The 26,351-nt window shown below is 37.3% G+C and overlaps 1 long non-coding RNA gene across 1 annotated transcript; it reads right to left on the minus strand.

The window, feature by feature from the left end:
- Positions 1-1,745: 1,745 nt before the first annotated feature.
- LOC135775721 (uncharacterized) lies at positions 1,746-24,514 on the minus strand. The gene is made up of 2 exons (XR_010543920.1): positions 23,667-24,514; positions 1,746-2,901 (listed from the first exon to the last, which is right to left on the minus strand). It is a non-coding gene; the product is annotated as an uncharacterized lncRNA (long non-coding RNA).
- Positions 24,515-26,351: the final 1,837 nt, after the last annotated feature.

A 26,351-nucleotide genomic window follows, 5' to 3' on the forward strand; every position in this document is an offset into this window, starting at 1 on the left:
GTGTCTAGTTAAGAACAACACATTTAATATGTTGTCCTTAACTAGACACAAAATGTATTATTATTGGAACAACAGATCTTGTGTTGTCCCTTTTATTTATTTGAACATAAAATTACAAAATATGTTAAAATAACATAAATAGCTTAACACAAAACAATGTTTAAAAAAATAACACATCCTTTCTTAGAATGTAGTGGCACATTAATTTTACTTTTATACAATGTTATTTCTTTTACTTTTAAGAATTGCAAGAATTACCTTTAGTCAGGATTCCTGAATGCTCTGCTCATCTACACTTGGTTGACCAAAGAGATGCCCCAGTTACATACAGTGCTTAAGTATTTACTAAACTGTTGTAAATTGTAGTGGGTTACACTATCTTTTACGTGTTTTACAGTGTAATTATACATTTAAATACTGAGTAATAATAATACTTAATGTACTTTCTATTCTGTATGCTTAGGGTTTGGTTAAGGGTTAGTTGCATGGAATGATGCATAATTTACTGTTTTACATGTAACTTGTAACAGAGAGAGAGACATTGTAAATTAAAGTCTTACTGTAGTAGTATACTGTGTATTATAGTAATTGCTGCTACACTTGTACATTATGAACTATAGTGAATTAATAATGTGTGGTGAATATTGTAGTATACTTTAGTAGTTATTATATTAAACTGTAATAGGCAACTGTATTACATTACAGTAATTGTTACATTTTGTTCAGCATTAACTATTGTGATTTGATAAAGTCTGGTAGTAAGTGCATTAGTAAACTTCAATATTTATAATGGTATGGTAAAAAACACTTTAGTATTTATTTTACTACACTCTACTGTAGTTTTATGTGGCCAAACTTACTGGTTATTGAGGTCGGGACATTTTTGCACCACAATTTTTACACTACTCAAAAAAATGAAATGTTGGATTTACTTAAAAATATTTTGTCAACAGGTTCCACATAATTTGTTAAGTAAACTCAACGAACAATAATTTAGTTCATTTAACAAAAAAAGATTAAGTAAACTTAACAAACAATAGTTGAGTTGATTGTACATAAATTTTTTTATTAATGATGGCAAAAATTTGAATAATTGAATAAAATGTGAATGGTTGACCACAGGTACCTATCTAATGGTGCTACACTTCTGCAAGAGGGTGCCAGAACAACAACAATTACCCATAATACACTGCAACATCATCAGCCAATGAGATGCCAGTCTGTATTGGTTTTATTAATCTGTTAATTTTACACAACACTGTTATGTTGGCTGAACAAATAATTTTTAAGTAAAGCTGACAAGACACCCCTTTTTGTTGAATAAACTCAATTAAATTAAGTTCACATTGTTAAATTAATTTTTTTAAGTAATCACAATATGAAAGGATTAAGTAAAACTGGCAAAGGAAAAAGTTCATTTTTTTGAGTAAGACACAACATGCATACTGTAAATATACACATGTCTGTGAGTGGAAAAGTATTTTATATATTAAAAAACTTCAGATGTGTGTGCTTAGGGGTTCTACACTTGATGTTTAGGCCTGTGTGGATCAAATGACTATTTGATGGGTTTGTATATCATTTTTATGGCTGTAAAGTAGAAGATATAAAGTGTAAAACATGGACTGAAATTGGAGCGTTTTGTGTTTGCTCAATGCTCATGGTACAAGATGCAGATCAACACATAAAACCTTTGCAGGTACAGCATAAGAACTTGCACACACATGTGAACACACATTTAGATGGTCTTTTGAATGTTTACTTACAAACCAAAAACACCAAAGTGTTGTACAGAGGCTGACAAGACAGTAAAGCAAGTGTAGGAAATAACAGTTTTTACATCGTTCGTAACAGCACAAGCACCATCAGTTGAAAAATACAATATAAGTGTCTCAGCTGCACAGGACACACCCTCCAGCTGGTCATTAAAACGCTGATTCTGCATGCCATGTGGCGAATCATTAACATAATGTACATTTTGTACCCGATTTAAAGTTGATCTAAAGATAATAAAATGTTTCTTTTTTGTTCTCAAAGTTTAACTTATACCTTTCTTCAGCTCTGAAGCTCTTCTGTTGATGTTGCTGAGGCCATATGGGCAGGACAAAAATAATGTTAGCCAGTAGCATCATAGCATAATGTTTCCATCCAATAAAATCCCAAGAGATAAAATCAAGTCCCCTCCCAACATTATTTCTCGCTGAATAATCTGTTTCACTCCAAAAACCACTTCAGCAGTTTATGAACTTCAAGATGAGCTTTTATTGATCAGGTGTGTGCATTAAGAATCACGACAAGCATAGTAGGAAAAAATTGTAACGGATAAAGTCGAACGAAATGTTTTACTTATTCAACAGATTGACATGCACCCCCTCACTCATTTCCCACATCCGTCCACCTCAGCTCATCCCCCTCTCGTTCATCCAGGGGAGAGACATGAAATCAATCGGTGGCCATAAAGAGCCCACTTTCCAATGATAGTGATTTTGGTTGAATACATAATCGACAATTATTATAGCTCATGTATAATAAATCCCATGACATATATAATACTCACCTGGGTTTTAAAAGCACAATGACTTTTTAAGCATTATATTAGTGCTTAAGAAACATGCATTCAAAGCTGGGTCCTGAGTTGGACATGGCCGGTGTGCGCTGTAAGCTTAAATCCACGTAAAGGTGAATATGGAGGGACAGGAAAGGTTAAAGCACGTGTGCTCGTTTCCATCTGTCGCAGCTGATCAATGCACAGCTACAGCTGGTTGAAGGGGACCAAATCCATAAAACAGTTGATTTGGTTCCATTTTACCAGCTTTAGCAAAGCATTTTAGAAAAAGACCTCTATGTGTGCAAGAATCCGGGAAAGAGAAAGAGGCCGGGAAAACAGTTCGGGATCGGCACCTGTGGAGGAAAGCAAAAAAAACCTGATTAAGACTGTGTTGAAGTAATGCCTATATTGAAATGGGCTTATTTAAAGGCTCAACATTTTATAGACCCCAATACGTTTCAGTTTGTTTCATTGGCATCTGGACGCGCTATTCTCTGTTATTAGGCCTGGGATTCACCTGATTGGATAAATTTATTGGAAGTGCAGTATGAGTCATCACTATGTTTAGGTTCATTTTCCCAAGAGAAAAAAACTGTACAACTCAATCTGCAAAAAGTAAATGAAAAGTAGACTAGCAAATAGATGATGATAAAGCTAATAGACATGGACTAAAACCACAAAACTCATTTTAATTTAATGGGCTTGTTAAGCAAACCTAGGCTGATTTCTCTTAATAGATTTAACAGTGTAGTGCTTTCAAAAACACCACTTTTACAATTGCTGCCACTAGTTGCACAAAAATGACACACTTCAGCTTTAAATATGGCAGTGAGGCACGACCACTTGATGTTTACAAGGAGCAGCAACATAGATTTTTACCTAGCAGCAGCAAAGAAAACAAAGACCAGAGACAAACAGATTACAGCCTGTGCCTATTTAGACAACACATGCTAGCAAGATTTAAGAAGTCAAGACAAAGCTTGGCAAATCCAGAACACAATTTTGAGCAATGGAAAGAAGAGGAAAAGAAAATGATTTAAGTGAAACACCAGTGCCCGCTGCTGTATCTGATGACAGAGGACAAATATTAGAAAATAAATAAATCGAAGCCAGAAGGCGGCACAATACTGCAATTAAAGGGATAGTTCACCAAAACATGAAAAATTAGTTATCATTTACAAAAAAAATAATTAAAAATAAACAAATGTAACCAAGCAAATCTGGGGCATCATTTACTTCCATAGTATTATGTAAGTCAATGGTGCCCCAGATCTGCTTGGTACAAACATTCCTAAAAATATCTTAATTTGTGTTCAGCAAAACAAAGAAATGTATACAGGTTTGGAGCAACATGAGGGTTAATAAATGACAAAGTTTAAATTTTTCAGTAAACTATCCCTTTAACTCCCATTTGCCCAATGACTTTCTGCTCTTTATTTTGTTTCGCTTTGTCTATTTTTATGTCTTAATCGCCCATGTGTTGCCTCTTAAATTCTCTCGCTCATTCTCTCTCTATTTGCTCTAAAGTCTTTGCTTTTACAAGGCAGGTCTTTGCAGTGACAACTCATTGTATTTGGTTCTTTATGTTTGTCCTTCGGGCTCCTCTCAGGATCCCTTTTAAATTAGCATGAGCTAATCATTTCGCCATTAGGGAAGTTGGCTACCACAATTTGTGGATTGCCTGAAGAGAAAAGTCTGTATTCATAGTGTGAATGTGTGTTGAATTCAATGGGATTATTATAAGAATGGGCTGTTCATTCGACACCACTTCACAATTTCACACAATTTCATAATGTGTTTTTTTTTTGTATCATACAGTCACATTGCAAGTACATAAAAGTACATAAGATATACGTTCTCTAGAATTACGTCTGTTCATTGCGGCCGTGCGACTCATTAAAAATAAATGCAAGTGGAGGGCTGAAATCAATGTCTCTACATGGACGCTGCTCCATTTGTTTGTTTGTTTAACAACTGCAGAAATCTCACACAGTGGAATATACAGTAAATTGTGATGTATTGTCTCAGATCAGTTTATATCAGTTATAAAGGCAGCGAAGATAGAGAAAAAAATGAGATGGTTTGTCTGTAGAGTTTAGTAAAGCTAAGAGAAGAAGGAATTGCTTCTGCATTATGTTGTACAAATGAGGCGGAAAAACACAAAAACAGGAAGTACAGACTTAATTAAACTTTTTCTTTGTGTAAATAAATAATGTGTTAAGTGTGTGCTGCAGGGACAAACAATGTCCACACCTGCAAAATATTAATAATTCTTACTGGCTACATTGTACAGTATGTATCATCTGTTCTCTGAATGGATTTAACTGTACTGTAATGTACACTATATCTGGGTTTATTATACAGTAATGTCACATTTATTAGCTTATCAGGACGGTGGAGTGCACGTGTTTTGTGCTCTTGCTATATAACGCTTACACACTGTGACATCTACTGTTGTCTTGGTCCTGTACACTCCTAAAAATAAAGATTCAACATAGTTGCACAAATGTTCTTCAAAGTGATGCCATATTACGTCAAAGGTTCATTCTTTAACACCTTTTCATAGTTTAAACAACCTTTTTTCCACTACACAATAACAACCTTTTTTCCACTACACAATTTGTGAATTTTTTTATGAAATCCTACAACCAAAGTGGTTCTTAAATTGCATAGTGTAGCATTTATTTTTTATCACCTTTAAGTGTACAGTATAGGTCTGGTGCACTATAAAAGATTATATCAAATCAACAAATATTTTTATGTTACTTAAAGTCGCCATGAAAATAAAATAAAAAACTGTAATGTTTTGTAATATTGTGGTATTTTTACTAGGGCTGTCAAAAGATTAATCGTGATTAATCACATCTAAAATAAAAGTTTGTGTTTACATAACATATGTGTGTGTAATGTGTATAATTATTATGTATATATAAATACACACACATTCATGTGTATATTTAAGAAATATTTGCATTTATATACTGTATAAACATTTATATAATTTATATTATATAGAAATATAAATATTTTATATATAAATATAACCAATTTTTCTTAAATATATACATGACTGTGTGTGTTTTTATATATAAATATTAATTATACACACTACACACACATATGTTATGTAAACACAAACTTTTATTTTAGATGTGATTAATCACGATTAATCTTTTGACAGCCCTAATTTTTACAAATTACTTATCTGTGAGCTTCTTTATTATTATTTTTTTTATTAGTGTGCCCTCATAATCTTTAATCAAAAAATGCAAATCTCATCCCTTCCTCAAAACGATCTAACTTCCGGTCATATTGTATGGCAGGTGGGCGGGGTCTGGGAGAAGATCGCTGCGATAAGCAATTAGCAACACGACCCAACTTCAAACGATCCAATCAGATCTCGATGGACAAATTTAAATCCAGCCCTGCCTTATTTCATTTCAGAGGCCGGTTTTACTCGGATACACGTCACCACGTGGAAAATTAGGCAATCGATACTTCCGTTTCATGGCGACTTTAACAAATGAAGTTAAACAATTTCAACTTGTTTTTATAAGTTATGTCAACTAAAGTCAAAACTTAAAATAGTAAGTTACACTACACAGAGAGGCGATATGATTAAAAATGTATAATTTTAAATATTAACACATTTTTTTAATGTATTTTCTCATTCACCCTCCCTTTTCTTGCAAAATATCATTGTGTCTTCACATGCTTACAGCTTTTCTCATTTGCCTGAGTGACACTCCCTTGCAAGACAGGAATGGTTACGATTCAAACATTGCATCAAAGTAATCCATAATAAAACAAAACTATATGGGATCCATACCCATCTAAAATAATTTTTTTTAGATTTACTGTTTTCTACAAAATACAATCTTGACATCTTTAATATTAGATAATGTCAAAGATTGAAATCAATGTGAAATAAAACTTTCTGATTTTACAGACTTAACTCTGGATTTCACAGACAAGGTCACATATTGTCGCATCTTCAGTTTGGTTCCCTTTTGGGCACACTGCCAAAAAATCTTGTTGCACTTAAACTTATTAACTTATTTATAACAACTCCTCACAAATCAATAAAGTTGAAATTAATAGTAAATTCAAGTTGATTATTTTTTGATAAGATTTTTTTTACAGTGTAGAATTTACAAAGTCAAAGCAGCTAAAAAAGATGACTTTTGTCCTGCTATACACTGTAAAAAAATATGTAGATTTTACATTTATGTTATTTACTGGCATCAATTTGTTCAAAGTTAAATAACATGAAACATTTTCAGTCTTTATCTTCTACAGTAAGTTACTGGCAACCAGCTGCATAATTACAGCTAATTTTTTACAGTGTACCCCTTGCATTCTGCACAAAGAATGTTGTTGTATTCCAGCGATATAAATTTCAGGTTTTTGTGGTAATGAAGTTGTTTAGCAGACCCGACCCCATCAGATTCACACGGTGTGTATGCCACAACAAGCAGCCTCTGTGAAGAGTTTTATTAACAGGTCGACTAATTGAGTTAATTCACTCTGCTGTAGTGCATTAAGCCAGGTCTTTAGCATTTAGTATTTATTTATTTTCTCTTTATATAGTAAATCCAATCTCAGAACTTCTCTGCGAAAAGAGCTGAATCACGACTGCATACCTATCAACTTCAACCCAGAACTTTGGGCCCGGCTTTGCGCAACGGCCCGGGGCTAGAGTTTTGGAGGTGTCCTCAGATAAGGCAGAGGATGTGGATAGAGGTGCTGCAGTGTGTTTGCAGTACTGACTTCTCTCCTCGCCTCTGCATTCGGACGTGAGCGCTGGCCCAGGCCCTTACTCAGCACTATTTCCGCCCCTGATTGGCTGATTCAGACCGCTATAGTACCGGTAGACCTTAATGTATGTTTGGCTTTTTGACTCAAGTTTATCAGTACGAAGTGTCAGAAAGTTAATTCGCCGTTCTATGAACTTCGTGTCGCATATTGGGGGCGGATCATGAAATAACCCAAGTCGAACTTGGGCCTATCACACACATATGCACGTCAGCGCATGCAGGTGATCCACGAGGCAATGCGTCTGAATGTTTTTTTTATTAGCACAATTGAAGGGGTCAATTCATAACATTACATTCATGCATTTGCCAGACAGCGCTTTAACTGGCGTGACTTACAGTGCATTACAAGGTATACGTTTTATCAGCAAGAACTTTTGTTAATGCAATATTTTGCTAATTAAGCTACAGGAACTTCAGATATGCCCTTATATGGGCACAATAGTTCTTAGATAGTTTTATCTGATTGAACATTGTTTTATCGTGTTTTGGTTACTTTAAGATTACGGCCATCTTTGTTTTGCAAATCTTTGATTTAATTTCAGAATGTTGTAATCCCCGGAGCAGTTTTATTTCTTAACCTTTTAATCTAATGGTAACACCTTTTAAGAAAATCAATAGCAATTTAGATTTAGCTATTGTGATTTTTATTTCTTTATCTCTCTCTCTCTCTCTCTCTCTCTCTCTCTCTCTCTCTCTCTCTCTTTTCCAGCTGATTGTTGATTTGTCGAATTGTCTAGATCATTTGCTCCTCTGTTACTGTAAGAGGGTCTAAAGTTTTTTTTACTTGTGGGTCACTTTAATCTTGGTTAATAGATGTTTTAACTTAGAGCTGTGTCATTTTTCTTTCAAAGTGAAACATCTTAATTGTCATTGCTCGGAGGTTCACTCCACTCTAGTTTGTAGCGCTGTTATTTTCTCGTACTGTTTTTTATTGCACTGTCTGTCCATTTTTTTTTCAAGATGGTGAACCATGAATGTGAAATAGAGTGTTGAAATCTTTACAACTACAAAAGAGTAACAGGACTGCTGAAGGGAGCGCTGTTATGTTATATACAATATTCAAACACATCTTAATGCCCTTTATTATAGTTAGGACGTCAAACCCCAAGGTCATGGGTTCGATCCCAGAAACACATATACCAATAAAAATATATAACTTGAATGCACTGTAAGTCGCTTTGGATAAAAGCATTTGCCTAAAATGCTTAATTCTAAATGCAATAGAAATATTGATGTTAGAGGGACCAGGAAGAAAAAGTTGAAAAATTGTCAGGCAGATCTATATTGCTATTAGCGAACACACATTCATCATTTGTCATCAAGATATTATGTAATAAATGTATCAAAAAGCCAAAAACTGCATGATACCCGTTTTCTTTATAAATCGTAATTCATAGTTTCACTTTCCAAAAAAAGATACAGATTCTGTCACTGGGACTGGGAAAGAATGCATATATTATTACTTTAAAAGTACATACTGCTACCATATGTATACACAGTGGCGGCCGGTGACTTTTTTTTTGAGGTCACTCGATGCGAAGTTCATCACAACATGTATGTAGCCGGTCATGTGTATGGTTCATAATTTCAAAATATGTGTTCGCGTGTCAAGTGATCCTATGTGCATCACGTGTTTTGTTAAAATAGGTGCCTGCTGCAGACGCGTCTAAAGGGTTTATGATAAAAGAGACGCTTGCGTTTGCCAGATCTCTCATGCGTCTCTCTTATCATAAACGGTTTGACGCGTGTGCAGCTGGCACATATTTTAACAAAACAAGTGATGCACATGGTTCACATGACACAACAAACACACATTTTGAAAACACGAGCAACACACATGACACATGATTGTGTCCCTCGGATGAGCAGTCGCGAGCCGCCACTGTGTATACTTATCTGTACCTTAGGTACCATCACAATGACAACTTTTGTACCTTTTTCTGAGACTATATTTTTTCTGAGACTGTATGATGTAACTGTTCATTGGCTATTTAAAAAAAGTCCTTCAAAAAATAAAAATATTACATACTACATGCAAAACCTTTGATTTCATTGTGAAATATATAAACATGCCTCCCCACCTCTATCCACAAGTTATTTTAAGCAGTGGAAACACAACACAGGAAGCTTTAAATACACACATTCACTCACAATACAACTCCAGTTGTGAGACAGTGAGAATGGGATCAGGGGCCTGTGGTGGCATTGTGTGTTTGTGTGTGTGCATGCGCGCCTGCATGGTGAATAGATGAGACATAATCTCGCCTGTTTCTTTGTACAACAGATGACCTCAACTCATGTGTGTTTAAGTCACTGAGCGCATGCTTTCTAAAGTCACACAGGATTTGTGAGTAAATCATTTTTGCATAAATTGTTGCATTCAATTCAGTGGGGTAATTTCAGTACTGAGAGATTTACTAATGATTTATATGTAAATTCGTTCATCGGTTTTGTAAACAAGACCCACAAAAAAAGAAGAAAATGCACATTTATTGAAATACAGGGCAGATATTATAATGAAATGCTGTGTGATTCTGGTTTTATTTATTTTTTTATGTTTTGATACTGTATCTCTTATATATATACAGTATATATCTGATATCCTTATTTACACCTCCCTTCTTCCCCCACACATAACAATAACATTATCATTATCATACAAAAGCACCTTACACAATCTCAGATAAGTTATTATCATTATATTTAAATGTATATATTTTTCTTTGTGTTGTAACAGTTTAATAAAGACCTTTATTATGGATCTTTTATTTTTAGCTTCATAGAGCGCAAAATTAGGGTTTCAGTTAAAAAAAAATCCCATTGATTTTCTCTATGGAGAAATTGATTTTTAACCATGTATAAACCTTTCAATAGACTCCATGGTTATTAAGTGATGAAATATATTTTTGTAAAAGCCGTAAGTCACCAGTGTAATTTCATGTTATATGTCAAAATTCTAGATAAACTGCACTCCTCATATTTCTAGAGAGAAATTCACCAATTGTGAGAAATCAATGTTACCATTGAAATGTAAGGTCTCTCTGAACTCTTAAACTATATATGAAGAGCTCATATGCAAGTTCGTATGACATGTTTTATTGTAAATGAGCATTTCTTATCAGACTCTTCATTGCTTCTGCCAACAAACCGGTATTTCTGAATGACCTGAGGCAGACAAGCGGATTTGAAGCTCAAGTAATAAAATAAAACGTATGATACGTGCCGAGAGCATTTGGTTGATATCATTAGCCTCTTTCACTCAGTAATTCTGGTAATTTACCATGAATTTACCAGAATTAATTTACCAGTAAATACAACAATGTGCTGTTCACACACGCAGTGACGTTTCGTCTTTTTACCAGTAAGACATCATTCACACATCAGTATCAAAATACCGGTAAATTCGTTGAGAAAGTGGAAGTACCTGTGGCGTGCGTTGAGCTCAGTGTTATATTTGTAAACAATCCATGTCGTTCATATCCACGGTCCGTATTTTGTTGTTTTCACGTCTGTGGTAAACTCTGACAGTCGCGAAGTTGCTCATGACCAAACAACATTGCATGAGGCGACGTCAAACCGAAAATGCGTTTTAAACAACAGTCCTGTTTGCACTTTAGGCTTCACAGAGGGCGTGCTAAGGACGTCAGCAATTCGGCAAGTAGGTGGTAAGCTGTTTTACTTCAGGTGTGCTCGACTTTCAAGCAGTGTGTGTGTGGAAACGTCCTTAAAACAGTGCGGGGATAAACGCGTCATTTGTTTTAAACGTTATGATTGGCCCTAAGCTGTCAGCGCGGCCTGACGTCGTCCGTTCTAAATGCCGGTAATCCTATATTTTTCGTTCACACATAGCGGTTACCGGTAAATTACTGGTAATCTTACAACCTGTCTTACTGGTAAATTGGAAGCACTGATTTACCGGAAAGGTTCTGTTCACACATGATCTGTTAATTGCAATTTACCAGTAAATTACCAGTAAAGACTATATGTGTGAAAGGGACTACAGTAGTATCTCATTTTTGACTGAGGTGGCGTTTAGCGAGCTCCTCATACTTTATGTATTTATTGATATACAGTACTTATTTATTTGAAAATTTTACAAAATTTAAAAAATGAATTTGATATATTTCATATGTGTATGTACTGCATTTATTCACTATGCTTAATAGACGAGTAGTTCAGAATGAGTTTTATGTTTTACAGTAAATCTACTTGTAGTAATGTGATTCACGTCAGAGCTGGTTGGTTCGGATCACGACTCTTGATTGAAGATTTTTTTTTTAAATCCCTACTGAGAAAATGAATGAGAAAAATATTTTCACTAAAGAATTGGTCAGCCAATGTTGCGCTCTACTGCAAATGCAATAAGGTCAATGATCGCAGCTGTAGTGATTATGTGAAACTCTGCTGTGCATGTAATGAATATACAGATCAGTGTGCACATCACTTCAAATCTGTCCATACTAAAGCCTCTTTAGGATCATCTTACCCTGTCTCTCTTACCTCTCTTATGCTGCCCTTTTCTTTTCCCGAATGTCCTTCCTTGTTGGCCTGCGTTCTCTCTCTCTCTCTCTCTCTCTCTCTCTCTCTCTCTCTCTCTCTCTCTCTCTCTCTCTCTCTCTCTCTCTCTCTCCTGTTGGAATGTAAACTAGGCTTTCCTGATTCTGCTCCTGAAATATATGTGCACTTAAAGGGCCGGTGCAAACTGTGGGTAATTCATGTGTGTATATGTGTAACTACAGCCTTGCTAACCTGTGCATCTGTTCTGAAAGTCTCACACTTTTGTTGCTCCCTGTTAGTAAAAATACAGATGAAGTGGGAAATTTGTCATTTTTGAGATTCAAATGGCTTCATTATTATCATTCGAATAGAATCAACAAATACATATTATTATAATGATTACATAATGGTATATGGTTATGTTTAAATGTGACCCATTTCAGACTTGAATACACATCCCTAACATTTTTCCAAGTTTGCAGTCGGTTTATGGGAGGTGACACTAGTTGCCACTTCACTGTCAGAAGTTTGTGAGCAACTGAAGCTGTCAAACCTTACTTTTTTATTTTTAGATTATGATTGAATATATTTGGAGAAAATCTAATGTGTTTGATATTTTGTATAAAACTCAACCAAAATAATTATGCTTTTATTACACTCTGGCTCTATTATACTAATATGCTATACACCTAATGTAGGCTGTATATCCCCCCCACACATTTTTTATGTTTTTGTCCCATGAGTTCATTTTTACACCCTATGTTTACTTTTAATTCAGACCATAAATATTTCCTTTGTCCCTGCTGGTAGTACTAACAATATACAATGTGTTTTTTATGGTGGCCAGTATTGCTGAATGTGCGTTGGGCTCTCAGGTAGTGAATTTGACTCTGCAGGCACGAGTGTCCTGGGAGAGAGAGGATAGACCACTGCAGGGGCTTTTTATCATTCTTACACACCCACAACTCTGAAGATCTACACCATTTTAAATTCAATTCTATTAATAGGTCAATAGCACAGTTATTAATATGTAATAACCGTGTAGTAACTGTATGTAAAGAATTTGCTACATTTGCAGCGGTCGTGTACTACAAGCTTATTTCAGTTAGGAAGAAGATGCCCAAGGCCGAGCTACATTGCAGCATGCAGTCTCCAGGGAATGATTCCCATTTCCTATGAGAATAGAGAAAGGAAAAAATACAGGGAATTTATGTTTTTTTCCCATCACTGACGGAATGAACACTGCAACGGGAGCGCCCTTGTTCTTTTAATTACTTCCTCCTGGTTTACAGCTTGAGTGAATTTTAATTATTCTACATGCAGATTTTTGGGGGAAATATTGCTTTGGGAGAAGTTTGGGAGAGCCGGACTCACTGTACTTTTTGGCAGAATGCACCACATACTGTAAGATCTGCGCAATTTTTAGCATGGGTGTAAAAAATGCAGCATGAAGTTAAAACAACTTGGTTGTGCAAGTCAATTCAACCTAGTATATGATTTGACTGAGTAGGTAGTTTGTTAAACTTAATTTAAGTTAAAGTAACATAAAAATATATAAATGTTGATTTGATATCCCTTTTTATAGTGCTGCCACTAAAACGTTAACCTCTTTAGTGATGGGAAAAAGCAATTATGATGTCACAAGGTGAACTTCTCACAGAGAAAGCCCTAAGCTCAGCTAAAAGAAAAATTACAGCCCATAATAACACACCCATCTGTGATATTCAGCTATACTCCGGTCCACCATAATTATATTTACAGGACATGTTTCTCTCTTTCATTCTGTTTTTCTGCAGTGAGAGCATGTTAGATAAAAGACTGACTGTTATTGGGGTTTAAATGCTAGCAGATGTCGCTTTAATTGATTGAAACAAATTACCGACGCATTGATCCTCAGTTCAAGAGTGTTACATGCGAGTCGCACATGAACGAGTTGTGTGTGTGCGTAACGAAAGAATTGTTAGGCTTCATTGAGACGCAATGCTGTGTGTATGCTGTTAAAGGACACGGTCATGTATTGCCTCATAATCACAAATCAATCTCGTTTTATCTGGCTTTGTAAAAATGTCACAAATGTTGGCGCGATCTGTCCTTTTAGTTTATGTAAATGACCTTTTGTTCATTAAAAACGACTTTCAGAGTGCATTTTTACACCCTTGAAGGGCACTGCAGGAAGCGAACGCTGTTCAAAGGGTCATTCCTAAATATACAGTGCAATTTAATCCCATTATAAAGAGCTTTGCCACAAGGCTGTTTATATTGCGTGTGTAACATTGTGACAGTCACTTGAGTTGAATAATTTTGCCTTTAAAATTTACAGTCACACTTATATAGTCATACATATATGTTTATTTAGGGCTATATTTATTTGCAAAGCAACTTTCGTGATCCAAACCACCACATTTGAAGCACAAGCCCTGCAGCTGATTCGTGACCTTTAAAATAAGTTTATATGTACCGCTGCCCTGTGAACATTTTTACAGAAACCCTTTTTTTGCACGAGTCGAGGGTGTTGACACACTGACACACTCATAGTGTTTGATTGACAGCTTGACAAAGCTCTAGGCGATAGCATGGGACGTGAAGGTTGACTAAAGGTACAGAAGATTTGGAACAAACCTTTTCCACACTCTCTTGAGACAAGACCTTCGACCCCAATTCCACCTATGACAAGATCGATTGCTACGTATTTGCATAATTTAAAAAGTTTAAAAACTTTGTTATAAAAAATTCCACTGTAAAAAATGCAGCATTTTTGTCAATATACATATATTTTATGTTACTTTAACTTAACAAATTACGTTAAACAATTTCAACTTGTTTTTATACTGTAAGTTATGTCAACTTATCACAAGCCAAAACTTACTATTAAGTTGAATTGACTTGCAAAACCAAATTGTTTTAACCTTGTGCTGCATTTTGTACTGTGAGGGTGCCTGCAGAGTTTATAAATGTATCGCAAATGCTCATAAGGCCATCCATATGCCTCCGATTACAAACCTCGCAAAAACACAAAAGCTTCCATTTTTCCTTTCGCTCTGTGCCAGCGCTCAGGCTAACCCTTCAGTACGGTTATGTTAGGAAGACTAATAATGTTATGCTCTGTAACCTGCCTCCTTATTGCCTCCTTGATAAACTGTCCTTGATTTATCTGCCTCCTCGCAGTCACCACCACATCACTCCCAGACCGCATTGCACTCAATCACCGCTCTCGACCTGACACCATCAGCCGGCGTATTTTTCATAATCTCGCAAATCAGACATCGATTTATGATTTAACAAATCCCCAAACCACCCCGGAAATATTTCTTTATTCCCGCCGTCATTCCTCTCAGCTGTTCTGCCTGCCACACATGACAAGTGAATCATTCTTGGAAATTTTTGTATTGTATGGAACGATTACCGTGCATGGGGATAGTTTACTACTCGTTACTGTGAGGTCAATGCGTGTTTGCTCTTTTACTTTGGGATATTACAGCTCTCAGATCTATTGTAATGTCATTACACACTATTTATTTAATGACTTGATTTAATTAGAATTATTTGAATCTGTTTTAGTTCGGCGCCGTTGCTTTAGTGGTTGACTCACATACTCTGGGGCTTTACCTCAGGCAGTTTTATTTTCTTCTCTCTTTATTAAGTTTAATTTCTTCCCTTCTTTTTTTATCTTTAATTATTTCTTATTTGATGTACTTCTTGTCTCCTCCTTTACAGAATGTGTGTATATGAATGTTTATATATGGTTTAACTCGCTTTAACACATAATTGGTGCTCATTTGGCCAATATGGATTCAGTTTCTAAATTTGTTTACCCCCCTGTCCTCACTAGTGTACACTCTTAAAAAAAAAGGTACTACAAATTGTTCTTCCAACATGATCTCACAAAGTTCCGTGGTATAATCACGGAATATTTTGCTTATTTATCCATGTCATTGTCACGGATCTCAGCATTTTTACATGTCCGTACCACGGACTTTCTTTTCCGTGTCAGTTTCACGTATTGGTTACTCAACAGTTTTTCCTATTTTTAAACCATTGTCGCTTGGGTTTGGGGTTAGATTTAAGGTTTGGATTAGGATGTCACTTTACTATTTTTTTTCCAGATTTTTAAACAGTTGTCGCCTGACGTTAGGGTTAGAATTGGGTTTGCAACAATGGTAAGAAAATAGAAACAAAATTGATTAACCAATATGTGAAAGTCTGTGGTACGGACACGTAAAAATAATACGGTATAATACGGAAATTCGTGAGATCAGGTTGGTTCTTCACATCAATGCCATAGAGGAACCATTTTTAGTTCCCCAAAGAACTTTTCAGTTAAAAATGGTTCTTCTGTCGCAGCCGATGGTGTAGTGGGCAGCACAACGACATGTGGTGCTTTGCACTTTCGGCGACCCGAGTTCGATTCCCGGCTCGTGGATTTTTGCCGATCTCATACCCCTCTATCTTCCCTGTACTTTCCTGTCCTCTCCTTAATCAAAGGCCAAATTGGCCATAAAAATATAACTTAAAAAATGAAAAAAAAAAAAAAATTCTTATATGGCATCATGAAGCACCTTTATTCTTAAAAGTGTATGGCATCATGTAGTGCTAATACTTTTTTCCAAATTACTGCTTTCAATTGATTAGCCCCGCCCCCCATGAGTCTCGCTCCTCATAACTGCACATTAAACATCAAACATCTTCTGACTGTCTTTCATTGTGTCACGTCACACAGTTGTTTCCCATTCGGCGTGGACAAACAAATCGCTTGTCGTTGAAAACCTAGCGGAGACAAAGTGTTTGTGGTGGGTTTGTCCTGTATTTAGACTGGGTTTAAGCCAAAGCCAATAAGTGTGTTGGGATTCTAGTGGGCCCCTTGGCCCCTACGGTCCCCTCAGTGCTGGGCTTTGGCTGTCTCAGCTCACTGGCTCATTCAGCATTGTTGCATATTTAATGTCCTGATGAACGCTTCCACCTGCTGACACAGGAAAAGTGACAGAACAATACACCTCCCCAACCCCCTCCATCTCTCCATCCCGGCAGATCCACAGTACAGTCTGCCCGGAACACCGTCATCAATCCAGCTAGGACCTCTCTCTCCCGTCCTCTCTATCTCATATGGTATTTCACATTCCCACACATCACAGCCTGACCTATCTTTTGTATGAATCCCCAACCGTGATTAATTCGTTAATGTATGTATATATTGTACATTTTCTTAACACGCTTTTATATCGGTCACTTGATGTATCTCTCCGCTTTCCCCATTGGATGATTATCCCACTTTCCAAATTTCCATGATTGTGACCGTGATTTCTTGCTTAACGTTGTCTTACAAGCACGACCCAACATAGGGGCACAAAAAGAACGTGACGGTCAGGGCATAGCGCCACTTCTTTCAAATTTCTATATGCGCACCTTAATGCGCCTCTCATATTCAAATTATACACTTCTGTCCTTCTAAAGTGTACATACACAGACGTCTTTCAAATTTCTATGCGCACATTAACATGCCTCCCATTTTCAAATTATATATAGGCTACACCCCTGTCCTTCTACAAATGTACATACACAGACACTCACACAAAGACGTAAGTCTGTGGGGTTTGCTGTAGCCGGTCTGTTCTCTGATGCGATTGTTGGTCTCAGTGGAAGTGCTTTACCGGGTTTTGACCACTACTGACCATCACACAGTTTCCCGTAACGCAGTCCACAGACTGTGTATGTGTGTGTGTGTGTGTGTGTGTGTGTGTGTTTGAACCCAGACATCCAGACTCTGCTCTGTCCTGCTACTAACAGCTAAGTGAATATCCCTCAGTAGTGCTTACACACACACACACACACACACACACACACACACACACACACACACACACACACACACACACACACACACACACACATACTCAAAATCAGGACAGCTGGGCCTGTCTATCCAAAAGTTCAGCTACTGTACCTGATTCCTCTGTGTACGCATGGTAGAGATATAATGTATACATTAGAGATATGATGTATACATTTATTAATGAAAGGTCAGGCAGGACACTACGTCATAGAGCAAAGCACCCTTCAACACTTTATTTTTTAAGTGTGCACGGCTATTTGAGTCTTACAGCATTATTCAAAGTATAGTTTGTTAACATTGCACATGCTTATAGTAAAGAATTCTGAATCTCAAAAAGGGTGATGAATAAATGCATATCTTCATCTTCATCATTATATGCGGTGCGGTATAAATTACACATATACGGAAATTGCAAAGTACAACCTTTTCCGTGCTTTTTTTCCACGCAACTTTCTTATAGTTTTGTAAACATGCGATTTTAAGCAATATTATTTCGACGACCAGATTTTAACTTGCCTACTGTATGCAGTCTTCTTTGTAGTCATAATGCGCATACTTACATTTTGCACGTAACATATTTGGATTACATGTTAGTCGTTTTTTTGATTTTTGGTTATCATAACCCAAATTTTGTAAAAACGTAAGTAATGTAAGTTTTGACTTAAACGCTGTGAATGAGTGGTAATCCGGCTAACCATAACTAGACAGAAATTACCTACACGGCCAGCACATCCTGTGATATTGACCGCAAGGTTTTGGAAAAATGTTGCATGGAAAACTTAATTAGTCTTAAAAGTCTTAATTATTCGTATCAAAACTGAGATGTTCATGTTGAACACCTTACCATAGACATTAATGTCCAGCAAGTCTACTGAACAATGTTATAAATTATTTGAGGACATTTCACATGACCGGCTTCATCAGTATCACACTGATGCTATGTGAAAGCCCTCTCTCTCTCTCTTTCTCTCTCTCTTCCTCCCTGATTTTATTCATTAGTAAGCATTTGTTCACTGCACCATCTGAACTGCTGTCTGTGTGCTTTTCAACATGAGGCGACCACAGTTTGATTACTCCATAGAAACCCAAGCGCTTCTGCAGCTTCTGCATCACGTCACCCTTTACATCATTCATCCTCTAATACCTCATTTATAAGTAGCATACACTAGCAATTAACCCGGGAAAATTGAAGTCGGCAAAAAAAAAATTATAAATGGGTGTCGACGAAGTTTTAACGCCGTTACTCTAAAACACCAAAACTTTATAACATTATTAACATGCATGCACAAATACACATTGCACAAAAACTGCAAAAAACATGATTCTTCAAAGAGATTTTTTAAAAATGAGTTTGTGTTCCTCTGCCCCGTTCTTTCCCACACCTGGTATACATACTTCTTTACATTCCATAGCTGCTCTTTTTCATATGGGCATATAAAGAAGTATGTCTACCAAGCAGGGTATGTGGGCACATGGACAAATATATTTCACACCGTTGTAATGCAAATAAAACATTTAAAGGCCAAGACCCACTTAATCTCAAAAGCAAAGGTCATTATTAATTACATACAAATATATGCACAAGCACGATTTATATTTGCGCGATTTTTAAAACTTTACCCCTAAATTACGCTGCATTCAAAATGTCACAGGGCGTCGCAGTTTGTCACACTGGCAAAGTAATGTACAGTAACTGCAAAAAGTGATTTATTTTCAACAGTTATATCTCAGAAAGCGGCACACGTTCCTGTGACATAACAGGTCAGGAGTTTTACACATATCTTGTCACTTCAACATCCCACCTGCGCTATTACACCACGCGAGACATAAAAGAACATCAGGAAGATCTGTCCGTATATGACGACAAATGCATTTACGCCCCCAAGTAATTCTCACTTTATTATCATAAACATATACAGTTTTTCTCTTTTTTCTCTTCACCCTGAAAAACTGCATTGCTGTACACACCCCCACCCCCACAACACACACACTGTGCATGTGCTAGTTTTACTGGAAGAGCAGTTTTTCACTTAGTCTACGCAGAGCACAGCCACACAAGATTCACCTTGACTGTCAGCCAGAGAGGTACAGCTGCAGCATAAGAGAGAGAGAGAGAGAGAGAGAGAAAAAGAGAGAGAGTTGGTGCTTACCTAGCGGGTAGCTGTCAGGTACAGTTCCCCAGCTTCAGATGGGCCAATGCACCACAAGGAGGAATAAAACAATAAAGAGCAACCAGAAAGAAGTAGCTTCCAATCTCACTGTCCCAGGTGCTGCCTCTGCAGTCTCTCTCTCTCTTTTTTTCTCTCTACCTCACTTTCTCTCTATCTTACATTCCCGTTTGGTTCCCTCCTCCCCTGCTCTGCCCCATCTCTACTGTCACACCTCATGCACACATACAGTATGCACACGTGTAGTGAGAAAGTTTAGGTTTAGTGTAAGGCTGCTCTCTATCTGGTCCTCTGATGTCTGGAAATGAATGGATTAAATGAGCCTGGTGCTGACCTGCCCTTTCTGCATCTCTCTCTCTCTTTCTCTCTTTCTCTCTTTCTCTCTTTCTCTCTCTCTCTCTCTCTCTCTCTCTCTCTCTCTCTCTCTCTCTCTCTCTCTCTCTCTCTGATCATCTATAATGCACAGCCTATAGAAGCTGTACACTCCTCCTCCTAATTCACTTGCTACCTTTACTCCTCCCTCTCTTTTGCCCCCTCTCTCGCTCGTTCTCGCTCTCTCTGACCCTTGACATTAAAGGCACACTATTTCTATTTGCATTTTACTCTGTCCTTCTCTCTATACAGTTGTAGTTTCAATTTTAAAGTGCTTTATTGGCATGGCACATAAGCGTTCATTTGTATTGGCAACGCATTTACGGCTTGGCTGTGTTCAAAACAAAAATGTAAAAAACAGAGTATTTAAAAATATCTCTCATGCTATTTTTATAATGTATTATTTTTATAATTTTTCATTTTAATTTACAGAATTTTTTTAGGGGTGGTATTAAAGTGTTTAGTTCACCTGACTGAAAAATGTAATTGTTGTTTTTGATGTGTTTTACTTTGATGTAATGTATTGCCTGTTTAACTTTTTTTGAAGAGCTGGGAAAAGATTAATCGCATTCAAAATAAAAGTGCAAAAATGTTTTTGCATAATATGTGTGTGTGTACTGAGTGTAATTATTATGTATATTTAACCACACACACATTATAGTCATTTCAGATTATTTTATTTATATATATATATTTTTAATATAATATAGAAAATATAAAAAACTGCATTGCTGTATTTATTGCTTTTATTTATATATATATATATATATATATATATATATATATATATATATATATATTTTTTTATATAATATAGAAAATATAAAAATATACAGAAATATATATACCCGTGTAAAAGTTTCTTAAATACATACATGAATGTGTGTGTGTGTTTATATATACATACTAATTACACACAGCACACACTCATATATAATGCAAAAAATCACTTTTATTTTGAATGCGATTAATCGCGATTAATCTTTTCCCAGCACAGTTTTTTTGTACACTTGAGGAAATTTCCATACAATGCAAGTCAGGTGTCTGACCATTCTGCCTTAAATCTCCTTTTGTGCTGCAGGAAAGACAAATGTACACAGGTTTGAAACAACAAGGGTTAATAAATAACACTGACTACGCATTTAAGGTTAGGGTTTATCATTCATTTTAATAAGCTTCATATAAAAACTACAAAAGCATATGATATACCCCTTAGTTACAGTATAGCTGGCTAAATGTGTTTGTGTTAGCCACTGTTTATGGACACACTTGTCTCCAGAAGTGAACTAAATCTGCCAAAACCTCCCCAGGGATGTCTAGAGGACACTTGCACAAAAAGCAATTGAAGTCTATGCCATGTTCATATTTAGATAGCTAGATAAACATGTGCATGTGACGTCTTTCGCTTAAAAATCCCCTCTGCTCTCTTCATCCTATTTAGATCAATACCAATTTATAAGCAAATGCCGCCCAGCTGACTCGCCCATTTAATGAATTAGACCATCTCTGATGTCACTCCGCTTAATGAAGCCCCTCGCAGGAGCAAACCTTAAGCAAATCTGCAGCGAGCTAGTTTGCATAGGCCTATGTGTGAGTGTGTGAAAGAGACATTTACAGAGAAACTGACTTTTACTTTAGTTTAAAAAGATAGGGAAGCCATGTGCACCGATCATGTGTGTGTGTGTGTGTGTGTGTGTGCCTATGGGAGGGTGTGAATGATATGTGACTGATAATTACAGCAGAGGGCAGTCAGAGGAGGAACAGACCACTGTGTCAGATCCAACAGTGCCATGTGGTTTATAACACCATACGGCTAAATCCTATATGGAACAACTGGCTTTAATTACGTTTGACCCTACTTAGATGAGACCGAAAATGAAAAAGAGATTTAATAGTTACCATGGAAAGAGAGAAAGATTAGTGATCTGATGTTATCTTAAACACACTAGCCTACACGCTACATGGGCTGCGGATGAGAATACAAAGGCGCATGAACCGAGTCGTAGCATGCATACAGAGCAGGACATATTTATGCATGTGATTCAAGTAGCTTAGCTCATTACATTAAACATGTCCCACATTTCAACACTCACTGTCTGTCTTATGTCCACACATGGACATCTTAATATCTCTGCCACATAAAGCAATTGTTTTCCTTTTTGGGAAAAACTATTTAAAGCAATAATTTTGCATATGTGTAGTGGCGCAGTATTTTGCACTTTAGCATTGACAGCACATTTATTGTATCGTTGAACTAAGATTGTTTTTTTGTTTTTGTTTTTGATAGTCACATCGGGGCAGTAGAGCAACCATACATTTAGTTTCTCTCCATTAAGTATTTAATTCAATTTGACTCCTTCGAAAGCCAACGACCTTAACAGCAGCTACACAAAATAAGTAACAATAATGCACTTAAAGACAATCACAATTTAATAGAAACGAATCGAAATCTGATTAGAAATTCAATTTCTGTCTGGCTGCGTTTTCTGTCTGTCAAGCTCATTGCCAGACAGCGATTGGTTGCTAACAGCTAATAGCTAAGAACATCGCATCTCTTCTTTCTGAATCAGCACTGCCTTCTTAGTAATTAAACTAAAAGTCCTCATCATGAATCAAACTCCTTCCTTTTCACCCACCTCTTCTTTATCTGGATCAGATTGGGGTTGGTGAAAATCAACCCCCATGACCCCCAGATTCACTGCCAGCTCAATAAGACCCTCCCTCCTCGTCCCCCAACAGCTCAACACCATAGATAGCATCGATACCATAGACTCGTATGCCAATCAACGCACAAGCACTTCAGAAGCAGGTGTACCATTCCTGTCCTGTCCCGTAACCGAGTTTCATGAAGCTTCGAGGACCAACGACAGCTGCCGTGCTGATGTCACCTGATCTGTCCCAGCTTGTGCCTACTCCACATTTAAACCTGACTGACAGCCCGGGGGCTAATGCCTGTCCTCAAGCCATTAAAGTAAAATTAGAAAAAGAGGTGCAAGCAGCTTTGCGGCCCTCACAGCATTGCTAAATATCAATGTCAGGGGCCAATATAGGGTACGCCCGGCACTTACTTTCAAAATCTGATTGAGCAAATAAAAAAGTTTAAATATTGCTCAAAATTGTTTAAAACAACCGGTTAGGGTGTTTTTGCATATTGACGCAAGGGCTCCACAACGCCCCGGGTCGTAGCTTTGGTCTACCTCACTGAAATGCAGTGTGGAGTTACTAGCTTTGCATGCTAACACACAAGTACTTTGACAAGAGCCGGATGGTTGGACACGCAGCCTACGATTGTTCCTCTTTCATCCACACGCACACGCAGATACGGTACATCATTAGAAGCAAAGACACGGACTGGAGGATACGTAGTGAAACACACACACACACTTACGCGCATACTGTACATATGCATTTACTAGCAAACACATACACATACTCACCAGGGAGAGGCGGCTCGTGCGTGGATCCAAGAGGTAGGGGGAGCGTCCGTTCCCAAGCAGCTGATTCAGCGTTTGAGAATTTAAGGATGAGAGGAGAGAGAGAGAGCAAGAGAGAGAGAGAGAGAGAGAGAGAGAGAGAGAGAGAGAGAGAGAGTGGAATGGACAGATCAGAGAAAGAGGTGAGGATATAAAGGAATGCTGAGCATTGGCGTCTTCTTGCATCTTCACACGGTGCGAAAAGAATTGCAAAAATATGGGGAAGAAAGTGACCAGGTCACCTAAAACAAACCCAACCAATTTGAATTATTTCTGTAGAGTAGGCACCAGCAACCCCACCTTTCCTGAGAGAGGGATACAGGGATAGAGCTACGCCCAATACCAGCTGAAACAAGAGTAGGAGAAAGTATGGACAGTATGCTGACTGTACTAAATGAGAGACGACCGGAGAGGGAAAGAAGAAGAGAAAAAGCCATAAAATGAGAAAGACACTCGAGGGAGGACAGGAAAGGTTCAGAGGAAATGAAGGTGAGGGAAAGACGGAGAAATCAAAGTACAGCAGGTCACCAAGATGAGAAGTGATGCGTGCCATCCGTCTGTTTATATCTTCTTCATTCGCCCTCACTGTATAGTCCAATCAGCCAGACAATTCTGTCCATAACTTTCCCCGCAAAAACGTCCTATCACGTGAGAAGGCCCACCGTGGTGGCAAAAATGACGTCATGAATTCGCCAGTGCGAGGACTTAAAACCTCACATGACCGAAAACAGCCAAAGTTGGCTTAAAAAAATAGCTGAACGTCATATGTTGGTATCAAATTGTTTTTGTAACAAATGTATCTACGGTTAAAGGGTGCGAAGGGGCTGGTCGGAGGAGCCTCCCACTGTTCCGAACCTTTTATACCCCTAAGGGGTCAATGCAAAGAGGACGCCCCCCTGGCCCTGCACCCACTCCCCTACTCTCTGGCCTTATTTAGTGAAGCAGGGTAAAAAATAGCTCTTTAAGTGCTGCTGGCTTGCTCTGATCCTCATTGGGTGGGGCCAGCGGAAGGAGGGGCCTGTACTGAGGGGCGGGACAGATATTGATTGGCCCGTTGGGGATTGCGGATGTCGAGGATGGTTAACCTCATAGTCACTTATTCTGACACCTGCCTTTCTCGTTACGTTTTCTCTTTCTTTTCTCCAAATTCTTGTTATTCTCAGCTTGCCTGACAGAATCCGTCCCACCTTGCGCTACAGTAAGCACACCTTAAATCCTTCAGGCTACCTGCGTGCACCTCCAGGCTTTCAGCTTGGCCTCTAAATGTATTTTTAGGCAGGCCAAATAAAGAGGTGCACTTAGCTCGCAGACTGCACACACCCTGTAGTTTAGCCGTTCTGTGCTCTCTGCTATCTATGGTCAGAGTCAATGTGTTTTAAGAGAGACAAATAGAGCAAAGGTCACCATTTTGTAAATCACGGTCCAGATCTGAACCATAAACTGGTTCGGTCAGGACCACAAAGCATTTATCATGTTTTTTGACCTTCACTGTAAAATCTAGTCACACCAAGCAGTAAATACAATAGTAATGGAAATGTTTTTTCTAAAATTGAAAATAATGATGATAATATAATGTTATGTCTTCTTGATGATGTATAAGTTATGCGTATAGTAGGGAAGTGTTTCAAATTAAGTCACATAATCAAGCAAGAGTCATTTCCACTGTAATGTGTAGTGCAAGTACACAGCATCTTGTTTGTGTATTTATTAATTTATTGACTGAATAATTGATTGTTGCCGTGTGTAATCATTTGCTCAGTGATTTTTGCACTTGAGCTATTTACATTCGCACTTGCCCTTTGCAAAGCGCTGTGTGTGTGTGTAGTATTTTGTTGAATACATTTGTTTAAATGTATGGTGCTCAAAAGATGTTATCCTCAGCTGAGTCTTCCCCACAAATTCTATTTTTTAACTTACCTGAACCTCTTTGATTTCTTTTCTTGCTATTGTCACTTTTAGGTTGCTCTCCAGGTGGTTGTAAGGTGTTGTACTATTCCCTCTACGGCATCTTTGGAACATTTTGTATTGTAAAAAGTGCTGTGCATTTGAATTGAATTGTTTCTATAAAGAGACGCAGGCAATTGACGCGCAAAAGAGAGAGAGAGAGAGGATGGAGACGGTAAATGTTGGGGATTCTCTCAGAACTGATGGGGGAAGGAAAGGAGTACAGCGAGTGGAGTTAAAGACAGGAAAAGAAAGATATTGATTTCCACCTTGAAAAGGCAATCTTCACATCTCAATGGCTCTTGGGAAAAGACAATGTTTTAGGTACAATGTGTGTGAGTAGATATTTGAATCTATCCATCCATCCAGCACATATTTTGAAATGACGCGTGATGCACATAGATTTACATGACGCACCGAACACATTTTGACTTGAGGAGCAACACACACGTGATGGGCAAATCTATCTATCTATCTATCTATCTATCTATCTATCTATCTATCTATCTATCTATCTATCTATCTATCTATCTATCTATCTATCTATCTATCGTTCTATCGTTCTATCTATCTATCGTTCTATCGTTCTATCTATCTATCGTTCTATCGTTCTATCTATCTATCGTTCTATCTATCTATCTATCTATCTATCTATCTATCTATCTATCTATCTATCTATCTATCGTTCTATCTATCGTTCTATCT

Source organism: Paramisgurnus dabryanus, chromosome 21 (assembly GCF_030506205.2).
Source record: "Paramisgurnus dabryanus chromosome 21, PD_genome_1.1, whole genome shotgun sequence".
Lineage (NCBI taxonomy): Eukaryota > Metazoa > Chordata > Actinopteri > Cypriniformes > Cobitidae > Paramisgurnus > Paramisgurnus dabryanus.